Source organism: Pan troglodytes, chromosome 1, assembly GCF_028858775.2.
Source record: "Pan troglodytes isolate AG18354 chromosome 1, NHGRI_mPanTro3-v2.0_pri, whole genome shotgun sequence".
In the NCBI taxonomy this organism is placed as follows: Eukaryota; Metazoa; Chordata; class Mammalia; order Primates; family Hominidae; genus Pan; species Pan troglodytes.
Window position 1 is genome coordinate 162,646,224 of NC_072398.2, and position 25,119 is coordinate 162,671,342.

A 25,119-nucleotide genomic window follows, 5' to 3' on the forward strand; every position below is an offset into this window, starting at 1 on the left:
GGTTTCACCATGTTGGCCAGGATGGTCTCGATCTCCTGACCTCGTGATCTGTCCTCCTCGGCCTCCCAAAGTGCTGGGATTACAGGCGTGAAGCACCGCACCCGGCTGATGTGCTTTAAATCCCATCCTTGCCATTTATATGATTCTGATGGGTTCAGGACACATTACCCCAAGGTATAGCAGCTTGGTATTTGAGAAAACAGCAGAAGCAGGAAAGTCTCTCATTTTCTCCTCACCTTTCCCCAAAGCAGGTGATAAGATCCTCACTCCAGGGGTATCCTCCTAATGTCCAGAGAAAAGGAACTACTCTACCTCTGAAGAGATAGAGAATAATCTGAACAAACAGACCTTGTTAAGTTTCCCCAGTTTGTTACCATTACATCATACCCCCTTTGTCCGATACTTCACCACAACTGTCCATTTCTTCATCAAACTTAGTATAAAAATCTGTTTCCTTGTGTCTTTGGGTTTTCATTTCTGAAAGTTCCTGTGTCACATAAAACTTGTATTACATAAATTTGTATGCTTTTCACTGATTAACCTTTTATTATAGATACCTCAGCTATAAACTCTGGAGGTGCAAGAAAAGATTTCTTCTCTCCTACAAACCTGATCATGTTTTCTAAGATTTTTCTTCAGGAAAATGCAGCTGTGAAATTTATTTCACAATGTTTTCTGAGGGTGAAAAGAAATCGAGTTAGTGAAAGAGGCACATAGAGTGCTCAATGATGATGCTAATTCCCATCCTTGATTACAAAAATACAAAACTACATATTCCGTAGTCATTAGAAACTTGTACACACGCAGAAAAAGGACAAGATAAATATATATTAAACTCTTAAAGTTTTTATTTCTAGAGATTAACATTGAAGTGATTAACATTTTCTTCATTATGCCCCCCGTAGTTTCCAAATTTTCTAAAATAAACCTTTATGACTGTTATTACTTTTTCTTGTGGTAAATGGTACATAACATAAAACTGGCCATCTAAAACATTTTTAAGTGTACATCTCAGTGGCATTAAGTACATTCATCCCCTTGTGCAACCATCATCACCATTCATGTCTGGAACCTTCTTAGCACAAACAGATACTCTTTACGCATTAAATCATAAATCCCTATTCTCCCCTCCCCGCTGCCCCTAGTAACTACTATTTTACTTTCTGTCTCTATGAATTTGGCTATTTTGGGTACCTCACATACACAGAATCATAAAACACTTGGCCTTTTCTATCTGGATTATTTCTCACTTCACTTAGCATCATGTCTTTAATGTTCATCCATGTCGTGGCATGTATCAGTTCATTCCTTTCTAAGGCTGAATAATAGTCCGTGTGTATATACCACATTTTGTTTATCCATTCATCCATCTGTGAATATTTTTATTGTTTCCGTTTTTTATCTATTGTGACATAGGAATGCAAACATCTATTTGAATCTCTGCTTTCAGTTGTTTTGGGTCCATACCCAGAAGTGGAATTGCTTGATTATATCATAATTCTGTGTTTAATTTTTTGAGGAACTGTACTGTTTTCCACAGTGGCTCTGCCATTTTACATTCCTACAAGCCATGCTCGCAAAGCTTCCAATTTCCTCACATCCTTGTCAACACTTGTTATTTTTCGTTGTTTTGTTTCTAATAGCCATCCTAATGGGTGTGAAGTATAACTGATCATTGTAGTTGTTGCATTTCCCTGATGTGTTGACTTGCATTTCCCTAATGATTAGCGACGTTGAGCACCCTTTCATATTGTTGTTACTTTTTTAAAAGCTTCTATTTTGTAAAGATCTACTTCTCTAAGACAGTGCTTCTCAAACTTTAATGTGCTTCTTAATATCCTCCAGGTCTTATTAAAATGCAGATTCTGATTCAGCAAGTCGGGATGGGCATTAGATTCTACATGCCTAACAGTCTCCCAAGTGATCTTCAGGTCACACTTTGATTAGCAAGCCTCTAGGCTAGAAGAGGGACCCAGCCAGTCTTGAGTATTATACTTATTTGCACCTGGCCACCCATCTTTATCTTTGCAACAAAACTTTCCAGGTCTGGTTTATCTTCTCTCTCAAGGGTCATAAGGCCAAAGAAGCAGAACACAGATTTTCTCAAACTTAAGTCTGTGTGGCATAGAGTACTGGTGTCAAGGAGAATTAGAAGTCAACATATGCAAGCAGGACATTTAGACCCTTCATTTTACTCTATGGTGAGTAACTAAAAGAGAGGTTTTTCTAAGTGGATAATTTGTGAAGCAGAATAAAACAATCATACCAATTTTCAGCTAAATCATGAGACTTCAAATAAATTTCCTGTATGTGCTGGGCAGCGTAGATCTATATTCCTGGACCTCCAGGAGTCCTCTGTCATTTTCCTTTGCCATGGGAATGCATCAGGAAACAATTTGAAAAGCCTTCTGGTCTCTGAATTCAGAGGAGGGAGAAAGGATGTGATAGGCTAAGAAGGACACAGTCACCTGACCCAGCTAGCATTTAATAAGAAAACACTTCCAAAGGAAAGTCAGCCCAGAAGTCAAATGAAATTTGGTTTGATAAATACTTAAAGGTACATGGAAGCTACTCTGCATGTGACAGTGATCAAGTTACTCCTCACCCAGTAGTGAGTAAAACAGGCATTGAGCAATTGTTACTGTTGCAATGAGTATTGCCAGCATAGCAGTAGAGGCCCCTGAGAGGGTATAACAGGAGGATTCAAACTAAGGAGTATGGCAAACCCTGAGCCAGACACTGGAGTGGCAGGAACTCCAGGAGGAGATGGACCAGCAGCTAAAAGGAGCACATGGAGTGGTGATTCCTAAACATCAGTCTGTGTGCCAAGTGGTAACTAATCGGCAGAGAAAGGGAAAAATAAGGACAGTCTCATGAGATTTTCACCAGGTTAAATTTACTCCGTGTGGGAACTATCACTGGGAATTAAATTCTCCTTTTATAAAATGAAAAATATTCCTTTATTATTTTTTTTTTTGAGACTGAATCGCTCTCTGTTGCCCAGGCTGGAGTGCAATGGCGTGATCCCGGCTCACTGCAACCTCTGCCTCCCAGATTCAAGGGATTCTCCTGCCTCAGCCTCCCGAGTAATTGGGGTTACAGGAGCCTGCCACCACACCCAGCTAATTTTGTATATTTAGTAGAGATGGGGTTTCACCATGTTAGCTACGCTAATCTCAAACTCCTGACCCATGGTGATCTGCCTGCCTCGGCCTCCCAAAGTGCTGGGATTACAGGCACGAGCCACTGTGCCCGGGTTGCTTTTTTTTTTTTTTTTTTTTAGACAGGGTCTCACTCTGTCACCCAGGCTGGAGTGCAGTGGTATGATCATGGCTCACTGTAGCCTCAACCTCCTGGGCTCAAGTAATCCTCCTGCTTCAGCCTCCCAAAGCACTAGGATAATAGGTGCACAGCTCCACATCTAGTCCTGGACATTTTTTTTTTTTTTTTTTTTTTTGAGACGGAGTTTCACTCTTGTTGCCCAGGCTGGAGTGCAATGGCGCAATCCCGGCTCACCGCAACCTCCGCCTCCTGGGATCTAGTGATTCTCCTGCCTCAGTCTCCTGAGTAGCTGGGATTACAGGCATGTGCCACCATGCCCGGCTAATTTTTTGTATTGTTAGTAGAGACAGGGTTTCTCCATGTTGGTCAGGCTGGTCTCAAACTCCCAACCTCAGGTGATCTGCCCGCCTCAGCCTCCCAAAGTGCTGGGATTACAGGCGTAAGCCACCATGCCCAGCCAGCCCTGGACATTTTATAGACATGAAACTTATGGCATTGAGAAACTTGTGGCTTTGAGTTCACCATAAACAGATGTTTTCTAAGCATCAATGTCATCATCATTGCTAGAATTTTATAACTTCTTGCTGTGTGCCAAGCAACAGACTTAAGTACATCATATAGATTATTTTACTTAATTCTAATGATCCTACTATAAATAGGTATTACTATAATTTTACACTTTACCGCTGAAGGAGCTGAGTGTCTGGAGGTTATGTAACTTGCCTAGGCCCACACAGCTGGTGAGAAGTGGGGCTGCGGTTCCTAAAATAGGGATGTGAACTGCTTCTTGCCACAATAGACTAACAGGGACTGGATTTACCCTCCCACCTTAAAAAACTAAAACTCTATATAAAACATATGAAACATTGGTTTTCAGACATTGAGAAACAGGCAAAGCAGGACAGCGATCCTTAAGAGAAGAGAAACAAAAAGATGAGTCCTACAATGCCCTAGCTCATTGTCTGGGGATGTTTCCAGGCTATATCAAAGGAGGGAGGAAGCAAACAGAGCCTAGCAATTTAAGGACACAATGTTTGGAGCACTGGGAGGCCAGGCAGCTAAAATTTCTGGGCAGAGTACTGTAAAGGAGACAGCTACACAGAAGGAAAGCTACAAAGAGATGCAGAGGGACCCCTTGCATCTTTAGTCTACACTAATCAGCACACATGTGTAGAGAAACTACCGAGCCAGGAGAGAACCATCAGAAAAAAGCAATCTCCAGAACTCAGTGAGGGTCAGGGAATATTCTGTTTCTACTAGCAAGAGTAAAAGACCTCCTAAGATATGGGGTACAAAATAGAGTACTCAAAAGTTATCACCTTAGCAATCAGGCTAAATTAATCCTATATTAAAAACTGATCTGGTCTTTCCTAACAAAGATTAAAAGCAAGTCAAAAGGATCAATTTGTTTCCAAGTAACTTAGTTACATCCCACAATAAAGCCTAATAAGTATTTGAAGGATTGGAAAAAATCTACACCCCAAAACATAACATTAACAATGTCTGCTATTCAATAAAAAATTTGTAGGCATGAAAAGAAGCAGGGCCGGGCGCAGTGGCTCATGCCTGTAATCCCAGCACTTTGGGAGGCCTAGGCAGGTGGATCACGAGGTCAAGAGATCGAGACCATCCTGGCCAACTTGGTGAAACCCCGTCTCTACTGAAAATACAAAAATTAGCTGGGCATGGTGGCGGGCTTCTGTAATCCCAGCTACTCAGGAGGTTGAGGCAGGAGAATCGCTAGAACCCGAGAGGCAGAGATTGCAGTGAGGAGAGATCGCACCACTGCACTCCAGCCTGGAGACAGAGGAAGACTCCGTCTCAAAAAAAAAAAAAAAAAAGAAAGAAAGAAAAGAAGCAGGAAAAAGACCGATATCAAACTTATGGTGATGGAAAACAAGTAACAACAGTATAATGTCTGAGCTGAAAGGTCACATGACTAGGAAGTGGCAGAACTTGAGGTTTTAACTCTGGACTAACTCCAGGTTTGGTGCTCACTACACTACTAAACTAGTTTTGTGGCAGGCAGAAAAGCCTGAGAGAGTGAGAGAGAAGGCAAATTAAGCACTATTTTCTTTTTCTTTCTTTCTTTTTTTTTTCACTTAGCCTTGACTTGAAACTCACATTTTCTTAATTAAGCCAATTGGCACACAAATGTAAGTAGCATTTTAAAAATTTCCCTGATAAGCAAAAGCTAGAAGCATTTCCCATAAGAACAGGAAAAAGACAAGGATGCCCATTTTCACCACTCCTATTCAACATAGTACTGGAAGTCTGAACAAGAGCAATCAGGCAAGAGAAAAAAAGTAAAAGGCATCCAAATAAAAAATGAAGACGTCAAATTATCTCTGTTTTCTGTTGATATGATTCTATACCTACAATACCCAAGAAACGCTGTCAAAAGGCTCCTAGAACTGATAAATAACTTCAGAAAAGTTTCAGGATACAAAATCAATGAACACAAATCAGCAACATTTCTATACACCAGTAGTATTGAAGCTGAGAGCCAAATCAAGAACACAATTCCATTTACAATAGCCACACACAAAAATAAAATATTTAGGAATACATCTAACCAAGGAGGTAAAAGATCTCTATAAGGAGAGCTACAAAACATTGCTGAAAGAAATTACAGATGACAAATAAATGGAAAAACAGTCCATGCCCATGGATCGAAAGAATCAATATTGTTAAAATAGCTATACTGCTTAAAGCAATCTACAGATTCAATGCTATCCTTACGAAACTACCAACATCTTTTTTTTTCAGATTTAGAAAAAAAATTTAAATTGATATGGAATCAAAAAAGAGCACAAATAACCAAATAACTTTGAAGCAAAAAGAACAAAGCCAGAGGTATCACATTACCTGACTTCAAACTACTATAAGGTTACAGTAACCAAAATAGCGTGGTACTGGTACAAGAGCAGATATATAGACCAATGGAACAGAATAGAGAGCCCAAAATTAAGCCTCACATCTACAGCCATCTGACCATCAACAAAGCTGACAGAAACCAACAATGAGAAAAGGACTCCCGGCCGGGTACAGTGGCTCACTCCTGTAATCCCAGCACTTTGGGAGTCTGAAGTGGGTGGATCACAAGGTCAGGAGTTCAAGACCAGCCTGGCCAACATGGTGAAACCCCATCTCTACTAAAAAAAAAATACAAAATTTTGCCAGGCATGGTGGCGTATGCTTTTAATCCCAGCTACTCAGGAGGCTGAGGCAGGAGAATTGCTTGAATCCAGGAGGTGGAGGTTGCAGTGAGCCGAGATCATGCCACTGCACTCCAGCCTGGGCAAAAGAGCAAGACTCCATCTCAAAAAAAAAAAAAAGACAAAAGGATTCCCTATTCAATAAATGGTGCTGGGTTAGCTGGCTAGCCATATGCAGAAGGAGGAAACTGGACCCCTATCTTTTACCATATGCAAAAATTAACTCAAGATGGATTAAAGATTTAAATGCAAGACCTCAAACTATAATAACCCTGGAAGAAAGAATACGAGATGCCCTTCTCGACATCGGCTTTGGCAAAAAATCTACGGCTAAGTCCTTAAAAGCAATTACAACAAAAACAAAAATTGACAAGTAGGACCTAATTAAACTAAAGAGCTTCTGCATATCAAGAAAAACTACCAGCAGGGTAATTAGACAATATATAGAATGGAAGAAAATATTCATAACCCATGTATCTGACACAGTTTTAATATCCGGAATCTATAAGGAACATAAACAACTCAATAAGCAAAAAACGAATAAGCACATTGAAGAGTGGGCAAAAGACATGAAGAGACACTTCTCAAAAGAAGACATAAAAGCAGCCAACAAACATATGAAAAAATGCTCAACATCACTAATCATCAGAGAAATGCAAATCAAAACTGCTATGAGATAACAACTTACACCAGTCAGAATGGCTATTAAAAAGACCAAAAATAGCAGATGCTGGTAAGGCTGTGAAGAAAAGAGAACACTTACACGTTGTTAGTGGGAATGTAAATTAGTTCAGCCACTGTAGATAGCAGTCTAGAGATTTCTCAAAGAACTTAAAACAGAATTACCATTTGACCCCCCAGTCCCATTACTGGGTATATACCCAAAGGAAGATAAATTATTCTAGAAAAAAAGACACATGCGTTTGTACGTTCATTGCAGCACTATCCACAATAGCAAAGACATGGAATCAACCTAGATGCCCATCAACAGTGGACTGGATAAAGAAAATGTGGTCAGCCTGACATGGTGGCTCACACCTGTAATCCCAGCACTTTGGGAAGCTGAGGTGAGAGGATTGCTTGAGCCCAGAATCCAAGACCTGGGCTCAAACTGGGCAACATAGTGAGAACCCCATCCTTACAAAAAATTTAAAAATTAGCTGGGTGTGGTGGTGCATGCCTGTAGTCCCAGCTATTTGGGAGGTTCAGGCAGGAGGATTGCTTCAGCCCAGGAGTTTGAGGTTGCAGTGATCTCTCATCATGCCACTGAACTCCAACCAGAGTGACAGAGTGAGACCCTGTCAAAAAAAAAAAAAGGAAACGAAAAGAAAGAAAATGTTATACATATGCACCATGGAATACTACATAGCCATTAAAAAATCATGTCCTTTGCAGCAATATAAATGCAGCTGGAAGGCATTATCCTAAGTAAATTAACACAGGAACAGAAAACCAAATACCACATGTTCTCACTTGTAAGTGGGGGCCGAACATTGGGTACACATGGATATAAAGATGGGAACAAGAGACATTGGGGACTACTAGATAGGAAAGAAAAAGTTGGGGGCAGGGGCTGAAAAACTACCTATTGGGTACTACGCTCACTACCTGGGTGACATGGACTTTTGGTAACAATGATGTGCTAAAGCAGGTTCCTCAGCGGAAAGGAATGTACTCCTCTGGTGGGGGATGTTGATGATGGGGGAAGATATGCACACACGGGGGCAGGCATATATGAGAAATCTTCCTTTCTCTCAATTTTGCTGTGAACCTAAAACTGCTCTAAAAAAATAAAGTCCTAGGCCGGGTACAGTGGCTCAGGCCTATAATCCCAGCCTTTTTGGAGGCCAAGGTGGATAGATTGCTTGAGCCCAGGAGGTTGAGATCAGCCTGGGCAACATGGCAAAACCCCATCTCTACAAAATATACAGAAAAGAAAAGAAATTGGTGAGGCTTGGTGGTGTGCCCTTATAGTCCCAGCTACTCAGGAGGCTGAGGCAGGAGGATCACTTGAGCCCAGGAGGTTGAGGCTGCAGTGAGCTGAGATTATGCCACTGCACTCCAGCCTGGGCAACAGAGTGAGGCCAAGTCTTGAAAAAATAAAACAAAAAAGTCCATATTATTTTTTTTAATTGCCTGGATATGTTTAAACTTTCTCCTTCTTACACCACACAGTAGGGATCGAGGCTCAGTAGCCACTGCCCTGCATTGTCTCTGACAATCAAAGTAGAGGGTACAAGGAAAAAAAAAGAACAGCCATTACTACACAAGTGTAACTTTAACCATACCTGGGTGAATTTATTTAATTTTCTTCCCTGTTGAGAATATTCACATCTCATTTTTAAAAAGATAAACCCATGTGATAAAAGTTCAGCTCAGTCACTATTCAGATGCATGAAGAAGCTCTTTGTTGATCCATCAAAGCCATAAGAGGCCTCAGAGAAGACAAGGACACTATTTTTAATGGGAAAAGATCCTGGATATCCCCAAGGTAAGTCAGTCTCTGATTTGTGGCTCCCACATTTCACCACAGTGGAGTTGGAGTCTCTCTTTTGGGCTTTTCAAGATATTTTCAAGAGCAATATTTAAACAGCTAAAAGAAATAAAGAGTTTTCCAGTCTCTGCCACATTTATTTGCCTATTACACATTACTAACTATACCTGAGTTTATCTACTCAGGAAAAGCAGACTAAGTAAGATGTTACATAAATGCAAAGCATCCATGCATGCAAACGTAAATGCATAGCATCTTAGAATCAGACACAATCTCAAAAATCATCTAATCCACCCCCGTCATTTTACAGATGAAGAAAGCAGGACCACACACATGGATAATGGCAGAGCTGGAACTAATGTCTGTACTTTACTTCTCAGAAGACTGTAATACATGTGGGAAGCCATGGATCTACCTTTCAGAAGCTGTGGGAATTTGGGCTGGATCCTTAAACCTTTCTAAATGAGAATAATGCCTTCTGTAGATTCGATGAAATAATGTATGTGTGTTACCTTAAGTTTATTTCAGTGGCTTCCATACAGAAAAGACTTACTAAGTTAACTTAATGTCCCCCAGAACTTGTTGACTAGGAATCTCTCTCTGAGAAGGAAACCAGTAGGGATCTATACAAAATGGGAAAAGATCTATCACCTAAGAGCCAATAAACATGGATCTTTCCAAGTCTAGTAAAAATAATTGAGATACATTTTCAGGAAGGTGTAACTAGAATACAATTTATGGTGGAGGGAAGAGCTGTGGTCTAATGAATTTCCCTGTAATCTTCCTAAGATGGTAATGGAAAAGGAGGCTTAGCTTGCATTGGGACTAGAAATAGGCAATGAAAGAACATGAATTGGCCATGTTGCCTCCATCCCTGTCCAAGAGAGGTGATGCCATGAGCTGGATAACAGTGACTATTTTCATCCAGGAAATTTTTTCCTCTGATTCTATGCTGCTTCCCATGCACTTTTCTAAGAATAATGTATGTTAGGACCATCCCCAGTTCCTTTTTCCCCCAATCTCCTCTCCTTTCCTCCCCTTCTTGCCCTTTTTCCCTCCCTCTCTCTGAGTCTCACTCCATTCTGGGCCATGTGGTACACAGATGTAAAGCAATGCAGCCGTTTTGCCACCATAAAAGAAACCAGCCTTAAAGGAAACAAGACACTGCAGAAGGCAGAGACGAGGCACTTCTGTGTGCACACATGCACATACAACGCATATACAACAAACATACAAACAAAATCAGACTTTGATAATGTTGTTAAATGTCTAATCAATCCAACTCCAGGTCTCACTCCGAATTTCCTTTTCTAGAAACCCCTATTTGTGTCACCTATTTTGAATTGTAGTTGCTGTAACTTGCGACAGAATGCAACCTAATTGATCAAAATCGATTTATGCTGAGAACTTTCCTAAATGAAAGATGATAATGTACTAGTTAGCTAACATATATATTTGTCCACATGAAAAATGACTTCAGATAAAGCTAACAAATTAGCATTAAATTTTGTTTCAGTCACATATAATTTTGTTTCACATGATTCATTTATTTGTTGCGTGCACTTGGACATGCCTTTTAACCTCACAGAGTAGATTACTTCTTGCAATATCAAGAATTTTACATTTCTGGACCTATAAGTCAGAGCCTGAGATGTGGTCACCATGCTCCGGTGTTGCATCTTGTGTGACCCAGGCTGCATATCCACATTTATCTCATTTCTCTCTTTATCAAGGTCCAGCTCAGAAGACTCCTATTCCAGTGCTTTCCACCAAGCCACATGCTCATTAAGTGGTTAATTACATCATGGGCTTGAAAGTAATAAAACAGCGTTTCTTACTTTTTGTTAACTCAAATAGGCCTTCCCTCCAATTAGTGTAAATTATTGAGGTTTTATTACATACATACATATGTGTTTGTGTTTGCAAAGTTCCACTGATGAATAATGACTGTGCAGCCACCCACAGACCAGATGGAAATGGTTGGAGATCATTAAATAAAACATTGTTAGGTCATTTCCACCATATAATCAGCAACAATGGCTGTGGTTAGACTTGTTATATAAACAGATGGAGGAGAGGATGACTCACTGAGTACCAGAATAATCAAGCTCTAGGTATCCCAAACACAAAACTTCTAAGAAATAAGCTTGGGGACTGCTGAGCATGGAGTGGGTGGAACCCTTGGTTGAAGGGGTAGTGACCAGCACTGAATCATTGATCACTGAGTGTTGGCCATGGCTTGAGGTTGTGAAAAGACATTCTTCCTTCTTCCTTTCTCTTCCTTCCTCCTTTCCATCTTTCATTCACTCTCTTCTGTCTTCCTGCCTAAAAACGTTTATTGAAGTAAAATATATGTCACCCATGGGTCAGGGTCTTTAAAAATATATAATCTAATCACTGTCATAAGCATTTCCTGGTTCTATGGCCTTGGCCAAGCCTAGAAGTACAGTTTCTGCATTTAAAACTGCAGATATACTCCTAGCTATTCAGGGATCTGAGGTAGGAGGATCACTTGAGCCTGAGATGTTGAGGCTGCAGTGAGCTGAGATCACATCACTGCACTCCAGGCCTGGATGAATGAAGTGAGACCCTGTCTCCTAAATAAATAACAAATAAAACTGAAGATAAAGGTGTTTCTCATGTCTCTATCCCACAGGTTTGCTTTGAAGATCCAATGAAATTAGAAAGATGAAGGAAACTTCTGTGAAATATTCCTTGCCCAGCACCACTACAGCTCTTTAGCAGATAATACCATCCTTGTGCTTTGTTTCTGAGCATATTTTCACTAATAGCTTTATAACACGTTAAAGTCAAGCATATGACATTTGTTATCAGAAGAATCACGTTTCAGTCTCAGCTCCACCATTTAATGTGGAATATCTTTTAAAGGTCTCTGAGCCTCAGGAGATTGTTGGGATGAGCAAATTATGAAAGAGAAAGAAAGAAAAAAGAAAGAAAGAAAGAAAGAAAGAAAGAAAGAAAGAAAGAAAGAAAGAAAGAAAGAAAGAAAGAAAGAAAAAGAAAGAAATGGTTAGAAATAAGTTAGGGTGTTTTTGGTTGTGAGAACCAGTTAAAAAGTGTTGGGGAGAGGAAAGTTGATTCTCAGGATTTAGACTGAAGCAGGAACGAGAAGATATCAGAGCCCAAGTCTCCCCTGAAGACTAGACAGATCTGTTGAACTCTTTCTCATTGCATCTCTGTTTCTCTCCACCTGTCTGCTTAGTACTCACTGAATAATTTAGACAGAATCCTGAAGTGAATCACCCTGAATGATAAAGACATCATGTCCTCAATGAAACCATCCTCTGCACAAGATACCTCCAGACAAGCCAAGGATGGACTATCCTCTGCCCACCGTGGCCCCATCAGCACAATTCTCTTGATTAGGGGGCTGTAGGTGGCAGAGGGATGTTGTAAATGTCAGGAAACATCACTAACTATTCAAAAATAAGATAAAAGCAGATAAGAACATTGTATTGATAAAGGGAAACTGCCCCCTGAGCTCTCAGAGGGCATGTTTAATGGTGTTACACAGAAGATGCCACAGCTTAGTGGGAGGAAGAGATTAGATTCCATTCAGAAAATAACTATTTTTACTAAAAGGATTTTTTTTTCAATGCAGCTGGCAGAGAGAAAAAGAAAGCAAGTATTGTGGGGAAGAGGGGGGAGTAGAGGAGGCCAAATACAGTATCGGCATCCAGAGTGTTGAGAGGAAATGAGGGAATCAAAGATGAAACACCCTGCAGCCATTCCCATAGTAAAAAGCAAAGCAAGTGGTTAGCATTTTGCAAGGAGTTTAGGGGGGATCCAGTCTCCTCAGCAATATTGATACAATTTGAATACTTAATGTGAATTCTGAGAAATAACATAAGAAATTACTAGTAAGTACCTCTCAAAGCCTGTTTGAGATACTATAACAAAATACCATAATCTGTGTGGCTTTTAAACAACAGAAATGAGACTAGGAAGTCCAAGATCAAGGTATGTATTAGTCTGTTCTCACACTGATATGGAGAAATACTGGAGACTGGGTAATTTATAAAGGAAAGAGATTTAATTGACTCACTGTTCCACATTGCTGGGGAGGCCTCAGGAAACTTACAATCATGGCAGAAGGCAAAGGAGAAGCAGGCACCTTCTTCAGAGGGCAGCAGGAGGGAGTGAGTGCAAGCAGGGGAAATGCCAGATGCTTATAAAACCATCGGATCTTGTAAGACTCACTCACTATCATGAGAACAGCATGGGGGAAAATGCCCCATGATCCAATTACCTCCACCTGGTCCCACCATTAACACATAGAGATTATGGGGATTACAATTCAAGGTGAGATTTGGGTGGGGACACAGCCAAACCATACCAAGGTGCCAGCAGATTCTGTATCTGGTGATTGTCTGCTTCCTTATAAATAGCACCCACTTGCTGTTCTTATGTGGTGGAAGGGGTGAGCTAGCTCTTTGGGGTCTTCTTTTATCAGGACACTAATCTGACTCATGAGAGCTCTGTCCCTCATGGCCTAATTGCCTCCCTAAGGCCCCCACTTCCTAATACTATCACCTTGGGGGTTAGGATTTCAGCATATGAATTTGGGGGAGGAAATAAACATTCTGATGATAGCAGCGCCCTAACAAATATGCACAGCATCACTTGGGAGGAATGTAGGACATCAGAGGAAATTCCACAGAACTCAGAAGAAGACAAATCTAAACTGAACCAAAAGCAAAGCTCTCTCTTCAGTAATACTCATCTGCCATGAGTTGACTTGTATCACCCCAAAAATAGATATATTGGATGGCTAACCCCCAGTACCTCAGAATGTGACTTTATTTGCAAATAAGGTATTTGCAGAGGTAATCCATTTTCTTAAAATGTCATAAAGGAGGGCCCTAATCCAATATGACTGGTGTCCTTATAAAAAGGGGAGATTTGGACACAGAGGCAGACATGCCTAGAAGGAAGATGATATGAAGACATGATGAGAAAGCTATTTATAAATCAAATATCGGCAGCAAACCACTAGTAGTGAGGAGATAGATGAGGAAAAGATTCTCCATCACGGCCCTCAGAAGGGACCCACCCTACTGACACTTTGATCTTGGACCTCTAGCCTAAATTCTGTTGTTTAAGCCACACAACTTATGGTACTTTGTTACGGAAACCTCAGAAAACTATTCGTCATCTAAGGATGTTCACCAGTTCCTTAGTGAGAAGGAGAGGAGAAAGTGATAGTCTACACTCCATTGATAAGCACACAATGTTTTTGCTTATAAATGATCTGACACTGCTTTGTTAAAGTGTATAGGTTCTTGATCTCCAATATAGACTCAGTTGTTGAACCATCTCCTTCATCCCTGAGTTAGGAAGCCCTTTCAGATCTATTGTAAATATTTGAAAATGGCATACTGCACCTGAGTATTGCCATCGAGATTCTAGTGGCTGCAATAGTCAAAACCAGAATGATTCTTTAATATGGCTCCCTTTTTATATCCATGTGGGTTATATGATACAGAAGCACATTATAGACCATTAAATACTATGCATTAACAAGAATATATTGACCAAAATATTCTCTCTATTTTATGTTTCTCTCTCTTCTCGACAAGGATGAAAGGCTTTTATAAAACTCCAGGGAAGTGGTTTGAGGAACATTGAGAAAGAACATATTGTTCCAGCAGGAAACTGAGTGCAAGGCAGACACTATGGCAAAATTCCAGTTACACCAGAATTATCCTCACAGTACTTTACAAAATCCTGTCTGGGAATCTCCACTCTTTCCTCACTGTCGCCCATGCAACTATACCATCATCTAGATGACTTAGGGAGATTCTCCACGTGGTAGAGACTAGTAAGTATCCCTCAATATCCCTACACCTCTTCTTCTTTAGTAAAAACCCACAGACTTTTTTACCTGGAAGCATAGATATCCAAAGAAAAGGCAACTTTTCAAGCTGCAACAGACATGCTCCAATGGCATATGACCCAATGGCATAAAGTGGAAGTGATATGTGTGTGTGTGTGTGTGTGTGTGTGTGTGGTTTCTATGTCTGTAAAGAAGATGTGTGAGGCATCCCTTGTCCCCTTCCATCTTCCTGGTAAGAGTGAAGACATGATAGCTGTGCTCTGTAACATGATCCTGAAGCTATCTCTTGAGAATGGTGTAGCAACTTGATAAAGGGATCCTACGCTTTGCCATCATGAAGTGTATGCCTGGCCTGGACTGCCAAAATCTGATAATTTTTTATTAAGAAATAATTAAAAGTCTATATTATTTAAACCACAATTATTCTGAAACTTTCATAACATGCAGCTAAAATTTGTCATAAATGATTCAAGTACCTTAGAATACAAAGGACAGAAAACTATGCCAAGATGGTTCAAACAATACGAAAACTTATCTCACATAAGGAGAAATGCAGAAGTCAGGCAACCCCAGGACTGGTTAACTCAGCAATTCTAGGAGATCCAAGCATCTAGATTTTGGCGTCTTTCTGGTCTATTTACCACTGCTCCCCCACAAATACCCTGTGCTTCAGCCCTGGTGAACTACTGCTGGTTCCCTACTTATACCTTGTTCTGTTAAGTCTCATTTCACTTACATAAGCTATTGCTTCTCTTTGGAATACTCTTCCTTCCCTTTTTATTTGGTGTCTTAGTCAGCTGGAGCTGACATAACAAAATATCATAAAGTGAGTGGCTTAAACACAAATTTATTTTCCACAGATCTGGAGGCAAGAAGTCCAGGATCAAGGTTCTGGCCAATTCGGTGTCTGGGAGGGCTCTCCTCCTGGCTTTCAGAAGGCTGTCTTCCCACTGTGTCTTTACACGGCAGAGAAAGTGTGAGCTCTCTGGTATCTCTTCTTTTAAAGACACTAATTGTATCAGATCAAGGACCCACCTTTAAGATCTCATTTAGCCTTAATAACTTCCTTAAAGGCCCCATCTGTAAATTCTGCCGCATTGGTGACTGGGGCTTCAACCTAAGAGTTTTGGTGGGACATAAAATCTCAGTCCATAACACCTGGCAAACTCCTCTTAATCTTCTAAGATATAATTCAAACCTTGTTTCCTTTGGAAAGCCTCCCTAGCCCCTAAACTATAATTAGATGTTTTCTCCTCAATCTTCATATTAGTTCCTATCATGCAGTATTAATTACATTGAACAATAATTAAGTACATGTTTGTTCCCCTCATTAGACTACAAGACATTTGCATTACTCTGTTTTCACATTGCTGATAAAGACATACCTGACACTGGGTAATTTATAAAGAAAAATAGGTTTAATGGACTCACAATTCCACGTTACTGGGGAGGCCTCAATCATGGCAGAAGATGAAAGGCACGTTCTTACATGTCAGCAGGCAAGAGAGAGAATGAGAACCAAGTGAAAGGGGTTTCTCCTTGTAAAACCATCAGATCTCTTGAGACTTATTCACTACCATGAGAACAGTATAGAGGAAACCGCCCCCATGATTCAATTATCTCCCACCTGGTCCCTCCCCCAACACATAGGAATTATGGAAGCTACAATTCAAGATGAGATTTGGGTGGGGGCACAGCCAAACCATAACAACATTGAAAATCAGGGACAGTAGTTTGTTTGCTTTTTATCCCTAACACCTAGGACAGTGCCTGGCACAAAGTTGGAGTTTAACAAATACTTAAGGAAAGAGGAAAAGAAACATTACACCTCTAGAAGAAAGTGTAAATTTTCCAAACAATTGAATTACAAATGAATGCCAGAATATCCATCATCCACTGAATTTGTGTCAATGATATATAAATTCAACTTCCAGATGTAGTGGTTAAGAGTGTCTGGGTTAATGGAATACTACGCAGTCATAAAAATAATGAACTCATGTTGTATGCAGCAACAAGGATGCAGTTGGAGGCTGTTTTCCTAAGTGAATAAACACATAAACAGAAAACCAAATACCACGTGTTCTCACTGATAAGTGGGAGCTAAACATTGGATACACATGAACATAAAGATGAGAATAATAGACACTGGGAATGGCAAAAAAGGGAAGGGGGAGTCCAAGGGTTGAAAAACTACCTATTGGGTAGTATGTTCACTATCTGGGTGACAGGATCAATAGAAGCCCAAACCTCAGCATCATGCAACATACCCTTGTAATAAACCTGCACATGTACCTCTTGAATCTAAAATAAAATAAACTGGGGGGGAAGGGGAAGAGGAGAGGTGGGGATGGTTAATGGGTACAAAAAAATAGAAAGAATGAATAAGACCTACTATTTGATAGCACAATGGGGTGACTGTAGTCAATGATAACTTAATTGTACATTTAAAAATAACTAAAACAGTATAATTGGATTGTTCATAATACAAAGGATAAGTGCTTGAGGGAATGGATAACCCATTCATTCTCCACGATGTGATTATTATGCATTGCATGCCTGTATCAAAACATCACATGTACGTCATAAGTATATACAGCTACTATGTACTTACAAAATCAAAAATTAAAATAAATAAATACATTCTAAAAATTACAAAAGAGTGTCTAGGTTAAAATGCTATTTTTCAGCTTACTACTTATATGACTTGATTACTTACTGTGGCAGACTGAAAATACTTCTAAATTTGTTGATTTTCTTCATATTTAGAGGTAGAATCTAATTCCCTTTCCCCTGAATGTTGGCTAGTCTTAATGACTGGCCTGTGGCAGAAGTCACCTCCTGTGGGTTCTTAGGCTATTTGATAAGAAGCCTTATAGCTTCCACTCAGACCTCTTGGACAACTTGCCCTGGGGCACCATGTTGGAAGTCCAACTACCCTGAGGCCACTATGCTAGGAGAAAACTCAAGCTAGCCCTGTGAAGTCACCATGCAGACAGAGATGCCTGGCCAGCCCCTCACTATTCAAATCATCCCAGCTGTAGTCCTAGACCCCATGGAGCAGAGTAGCACTGCCCGTCAAATTCCTGCTCCCCCAGAAACATGAGATAATGGCAATAAATTGTTGTTTTAGGTCACGAAGTATTGCAGTAGTTTGTTAAGTGGCAATAGATGATGAAATACTCCACTGTGTCTCTGTGTTCTTGTTTGAAAGTGGGGATACAACAATTTTCTACCTCTTCGCATCACTGTAAGAGTTAAATGGGTTAGAACTTGTAAAGCACTTAATGCCTGGCCCAAAGTAAGTGCTTGTACATATTAGATGTTATTATTTTAAAGATGTTATTTTTGATTTCTATAGATCAAAACAATTTTGTTTTGGTGAAATTAGTGATGGCTCAGAGCTAAGGTACATGATGATCTTGATTAATAGGTCACATTGTGAATTGGATGCCTTTGGTTGACTTTTTAGTTAGCAGGACTTGATTCAGACCCTGTGTAAGTAAGGTGATCTCTTGCTGAAAATCCACGTGTCAAGGGCGAAGGAGCAACCCCTGCCCCAAATATCAACTTAATCATCTTCCTAAGGCATCTGAGCTTTGCCCTGGGCAGAGGAGAGAGGCTTCCTAGTACGCTTCCGAATGCCTCCATTTATACTGCTGTTTTTTTGCCTTTTCCATACTGGCATAATTTGACACTAACGGGAAAAAGCTCTTGAGGATGAAAACTGTTGGTCGTTTCTCCCTGTGAGCTTGGAATCCAGCTTCAGAGGAGGAGAAACACAAACATGACACTAATGGACTTCCCTTGTTCTCAGTTCTTCTCATTTCAAGACAGCAGTGCCCTTGGCCTCCGGCTCCTGGCTTCAGATCCATTAGTGCCGGGCAAATGAGCCATGTGGTTTCTCTCATCTCCTGCCCATAAACCACCACACATACCTCTCTCCTGACCCTTCCCTCTAGTTAACATTGTTTAACACACTCAAGGACACAGTTGCGGTTCTTTTATTCCTAGAAAAGCAAGACGTGCTAATGCTTCCTGTGCTGGCCACCTCGGTGGCGACTCAAAGCCACAGCCTGGGCCGTTTGATGCTTTCTATTTCGGAATGGTATTGATAGCCTGTTACTGAGTGCCTCGGTGATGAAAAGCGCCCCTGGGAACCCGCTGACACGCCTGCGTTCCTCCACTGACTCAACCTGGCACAGCAGTCACCTCACTCTCCCTGGACTTCCAGATGTTGCAAGGCCTTCTCCAGGGCAACATCAGGGCTCTGTGCCCCTGGGAGGAGGAACTGAGGGGCAGAAAAGGGATGGAGAACTCAGACAGACACACAAGTATCCTAACTCACGAGGGCATTTGTGTGCTGGGCTGGATATTTAACCAGCACCTGAAGTAATGAAAAGTGTTTTGGTTTCAAAACGCCAGACCTGGGTTTTAGGCCTCATTCTGCCTTATACTAGCTGTTTGAGTTTTGGTAAGCTATCTAGATCTCAGCCTGCTTATTTGTGTAATTAGCACAGAGGGCTATCCTGACAGTTGGACTAGATGGAGTTTTGCCTTTATGCAGCTGAGATCTGGAAGGGCATACAGATATCAACCATTACCAGGAAGAGACCAGTTTTCTTGTAGCTGGGTCACAGACACATTTGGAATCCAGAGGATGCTAAAAACAGTTCAGCTGCTGTTCTCAACAGGCTGCCTTTGAGTCCACACAGAATTTACCTTCTCTGTTTCCTCCATACTTTCTTTTTCTTTTCTGTCTTCTGCCCTGGGTCCTAGTTAAGGATAGAGTCTGACCGTCCCTTTCTTCTGAGCCTGGGACAAGTTCAATTCCAGGAGCCTTCTTAGTGGAGCTCCTGAAATGAAACAAGACTCTCTTGTTGATCCTAACTGCTTCTCTTAGCATAGCTTTGAGGTGAGATCTGAGAATGGGAAACGAGTGAGAATGGGACCACATTAAAGGGACAGAGAAGTGTACCTTGGCAAAGATTAGCACATAGTAAGTATTCAGTAATGCCCTTGCCTTTCTTTAATTTTTTTTTCACCTAGTTTTCACTTTTATTCTGTCCAGGGTAGTTCCTTGTGCTCTCAGTTCAATTTGGATGTTTTCTTATCTGGACATATCTTAACATCTGCAGATGATTTTCCAAACTTGAGGGCTTGTAAACAATTCTGAGTCAGTTGTGGTGGATCATGCCTGTAATCTCTACAAAAATATGTTGGCTTTTTTGTTGTTGTTGTTGTTTGTTTTTTGTTTTGAGACAGAGTTTCGCTCTTATTGCCCAGGCTGGAGTGCAATGGCGCGATCTTGGCTCACTGCAACCTCCACCTCCCAGGTTCAAGTGGTTCTCCTGCCTCAGCCTCCAGCCTCAGCATGTGCCACCATGCCTGGCTGATTTTGTATTTTTAGCAGAGATGAGGTTTCTCCATGTCGGTCAGGCTGGTCTCAAACTCCCGACCTCAGGTGATCCACCCACCTCAGCCTCCCAAAGTGCTGGGATTGCAGGCATGAGCCACCATGCCCAGCAAAAATATTTCTTAAAAATTAGCTGGGTGTGGTAGTGCGTGCCTGTGGTCCCAGCTACTCAGGAGGCTGAGGTGAGAGGATCCTCTGAGCCAGGGGAGGTAGAGGCTTCAGTCAGCCATGATTGCACCACTGCATTCCAGCCCAGGTGACAGAGAAAGACCCTGTCTAAGAAAAAAAAAAAAAAAAATTCTGAGATTTTCATAATTCTTTTGTTTCTGGAAGCAAATTGGTCCAATGACTAGATTCCTCCATTACAGTTAATTAATTTTTTTCTGGTCCTTATTTCTAATATCTGGGGTGGATTTCCACTGATATAAAGAAAGCTGAAGACAGATCCAAAAATTCACTATGCCCCTGAAATTCTATTTTGTATCTAGAAAAATCTAAAATCCTTCAGTGCTCTAGAGTTTCAGTTTAAGAAAGCTCTCAGCCAGTGACTATACAGGGACAAATATAGAACAATGACAGCAATTACCAGGACACTGCCCTACTGACAACATAAAAAAGTAATGTCATAAACCTATGGACACAAACCAGTTTTATGTCAAGGAGCCCCGACTCCAGGGTTCTTCTGTAAAGCAGGAGAGGGCCATTAAGCCCTGGGCTTAGCCAGACATCCTCATCCATGGGCCAGGGTGAGCCGCCAGAGTGCAGAGCCGTGGCAGCAGCAAGACAGCTAGCCAGCACGCTCCGCAGCTCCTGCAAATATTTAACTAAATCTTCATTCTAACTCTCCAACCGACTAAATGTGTGACCTTGGGCAAGTTGCTTAAGCTCCCATGTCTCAGTTTTCCTCACGTGTAAAATTAATAAAATCTAGGCCAGGAAGTGTTATGGAAGTTAAATGAATTTATACATGTAAAACTCTCAGAATGATGCCAAGCAAATAACAAATAACATATAAGTGTTTTCTGGTATTACTGTTGTTCTCATCAACTATTTTGATTACATTTTTAAAAAATAGTCTTTCTTCTAAGCTAACACAATTTAAAATTGGAGGTTCGCACAATTCAGTCTCTTCCTTGTCTTTCCTAACTTATTCATAGATTTTATTATTATTATTATTTTAGAGACAGGGTCTCATTATATTGCCCAGGCTAGCTTTGAACTCCTGGGCTCAAGTGATCCTCCAGCTCAGCCTCCTGAGTAGCTAGGACTACAGGTATGCCCCAACAAACCCGGCTTTTGATTCATAGATTTTTTTTTTTTAAGTCGATTCCAATTTCCCATTCCCCATGTGTTGTGGTATAGGGTGTCAGCTGGGAGCGTGCAAGTCTGAGGGCTTCAGGCTTTGCCACTGTGTGACCTGGGGCAAGGCACCTGGCCATCTGCTCCTCCCTTTTCTCCCATATGAAGTGGAAGGCTCATGCTAGGTTACCTGTGGAATCAATTCAGCCCTCAGGCCAGGAGAACAGCAGGGTTCCTTCAGTGCTGCATCCCTGTATTTCTCTTTCACTCCAGATTCCAAGCAAGGCTGAAGGCAGCCTATTTTCAAACTGCTCAACTCTCTCAAGAGAGGAAGAAAACCTGCCTTCAAACATAGCTCGCTGACTTTCCCCAAGATAAGCAACCCCCTTCCCAAGACTCTCTGATTATCAAACATGTCAGCAGTATTCTAAGAATCCTGTATAAAATAAGCAAACCAGTCCTCCGGGAAGACCTGAGGGACTGCTTTGAACAAGGGAAATGAACCTTAATGCATAAATGGATACATCCTCATTAAGCTGCAGATGCCAGGAATCACTGGGATGCTGACCCCTGTGCGGGAGGTACTGCACCTCTGAAGGTGGCAGGGTCACCAAGGAGCATAATTCTCTACCCCCTGCAGAATACTTGCCTGGAATATCTTTATATTCTCCGGGTGATGCCTGTAGAATTTTTTCTTTCTTTCCTTTAATCTCTCCTTCCAAAGTAGTCTCGAGCCCCTGCTATGCGCCAGAGACTGTGCTTACTGACAGTTACATAAGGAAGATTAAGACATGCTTCTTGCTTTCAAAAAATTCACACATCAGTAGGAAAAACTAAAATGTAAAGAATTCTATAACACAATGCCAGGCTAAATCTGGTTCCCCTGTTAACACTCTAATAGCACTTAGTACTTTCCTTTTCTATCACTTATCACAAGTTGGTAAATGCACTTGTATATTCCATTAATTAATATCTTACTTCTGCCAACCCCCTCTCACATTGTAGACTGTGACTCCTTGAGCTAATATATACTTAGTAATTATTATATACCAGACACTGTCTTAAGTGCCTTATATATATTATCTTTCAATCTTCACAACTACTTTAAGAAGAATATACTAATATTCTTATTTTACAAATGAGGAAACTGAGACAGTAACGTGCCTGAGGTCACACAGCTGGTAAGAGTCAGAACCAGGTCTTAAACATAAGCGGTCTGGCTTCAAATCTCTGTTCTCAGCTCTGTATTAAAGGGAAGATATCAAGACTCTTTTAAAGGTGATGGATAAGTAGGTGATACAGCCTAGAAAGATTTCCTTCTAAAATTATTAAATTTCAATAACGTAGGTAAGCTTCCTTTGTCTGGAAAATCCATTCATATGGAACTCCTTAATTCCTACTATCAAACCCAATTTAGGCTTTGTGTATACAAAATATAAAGAAGAACAGGAGATAAATGGTGGCACTTAGATAAGAAAAAAAGAATATTTATTGCAAAACAAGTCTATGTGTACTGAAAAATACTGTTATCCTAAAAGCAAAAGGCTGTATATTTTCATTTCTCTGACTTGATCTAAATTTAAGATTATGAAAGCCAAAGAAAATTGATCAACTATTTCCTAAAGAAAGAGACTCACCTCCACTGCTGTAATAATCCAATTCATTAACCCATGGACAGCAGGCACTTCTCTGGTAGACGCTTGTTATCATCTCATCAACTAAAAATGCAAATGTCTGTTAAAAATAAATGAGATTGGCAGCCGGGCACGGTGGCTCACACCTGTAATCCCAGCATTTTGGGAGGCCGAGGCGGGTGGATCACCTGAGGTCGGGAGTTCGAGACCAGCTTGACCAACATAGTGAAACCCCGTCTCTACTAAAAATACAAAATTAGCTGGGCGTGGTGGTGCATGCCTGTAATCCCAGCTACTAGGCAGGCTGAGGCAGGAGAATCACTTGAACCCAGGAGGCGGAGGTGGCAGTGAGCCGAGATCACGTCATTGCACTCCAGCCTGGGCAACAAGAGTGAAACTCTATCTCAAAAAAAAAAAAAAAAAAGAGATTGGCTGGGCATGGTGGCTCACACCTGTAATCTCAGCACTTTGGGAGGCCGAGGCAGGTGGATCACTTGAGATCAGGAGTTTGAGACCAGCCTGACCAACATGGTGAAACCCTGTCTCTACTAAATATACAAAAATAGTTGGGTATGGTGGCAGGCACCTGTAATCCCAGCTACTCAGGAGGCTGAAGCAGGAGAATCGCTTGAACCCAGGAGGTGGAGGTTTCAGTGAGCTGAGATAGTGCCACTGCACTCCAGCCTGGGCGACAGAGCGAGACTCTGCCTCCAAAAATAATAATAATAATTTTTAAAAATGAGGTTCCTTAATGCCTCCGTGTAATTTAAAGACATATTAGATTTCTAAACGGTTTAATTGTTCTGTGCCTTTTAAAAGTATAACATGAAGACTTTTTGTCTTGATGTGTTAAATTCTTGTTTGTAGTTTAAAGCCTGACATGACACCAGTTAGGTTTAAACCCTGGCTCTCTTACTAATTATCTACGTAGATGTGGGCGGTTGGTCCAGTTTAGTTAACTGCAAAATTAGAAGACTGAATTAAATGATTTGTAAGATTCTTTTGTCCTCCCCTAACATATTGAAATTTGAAAACTTTGTTTATATCTTTGTATGATGCTTTATTTCCATTAAATAATGTTAGAAAATATTAATGTTTGACTCCAATTTAAATTCTTTCCATGAGCATTTACTGTAATAAAAACAACTAAATTCACTTAGAAAATAAATTGGAGTTAGGCTCAGTGTTCAACAAAGGAGTCTGGTTCGCAAAGCATCAACACACAGGACAAGGACATCTGTTGTAGAGATTATTGGTGTTTACAAATACCAGTGTTCTGCTTTTCTTCTGGGCACATGGCTGGAGCACATCTTGCAATTAGTTGAGACCATGTGTCTGAATTTCAGCCAATGGACTATGAACCTACATGGCATGTGCCACATCTATGCCTGAAATGTTAAAAATATCCTTCATGCAGTCCTGGTTCTCCTTTCCTACCCACTAGCTAAGTGGACAGAATTTGAAAAATGGAGAGAAGAGCAGAGACACAAGACAAAAGGAGCCTGGGCTCCCGAATGACCACATGGAGCAGAATCCTTCTGCAGGCCTTTACTGGATTGCCATGAGAGAGAAAAAGATGTTTATTATGTTAAAATACTGAATTTGAGGCACTAGCCTATTCCGACCTTTTAGAGTTTTATCCAGGTGAAATTGGGTTAAAATGAGCATCTAGTTCGATCTTGAAGGAAGGCAATCTCACAAAATGGTTAGTCTGAGAAGTGCCACATTTGTGGTGGGCATCTTGCAGCATGCAGCCCTGTGAATCTTGTGACACTACTGTCTAATACCCTATTCTTTCTGTCATTATACACAGGTCACCCTAGTTTTGCCAATGCACTTGCTGCACTTCCAGCACCTCTCTACAGCACTTCACTTTCTCCTCTTCCTACCCAAGTTCTTCCTCGGTTTCCCTAATACTCTAT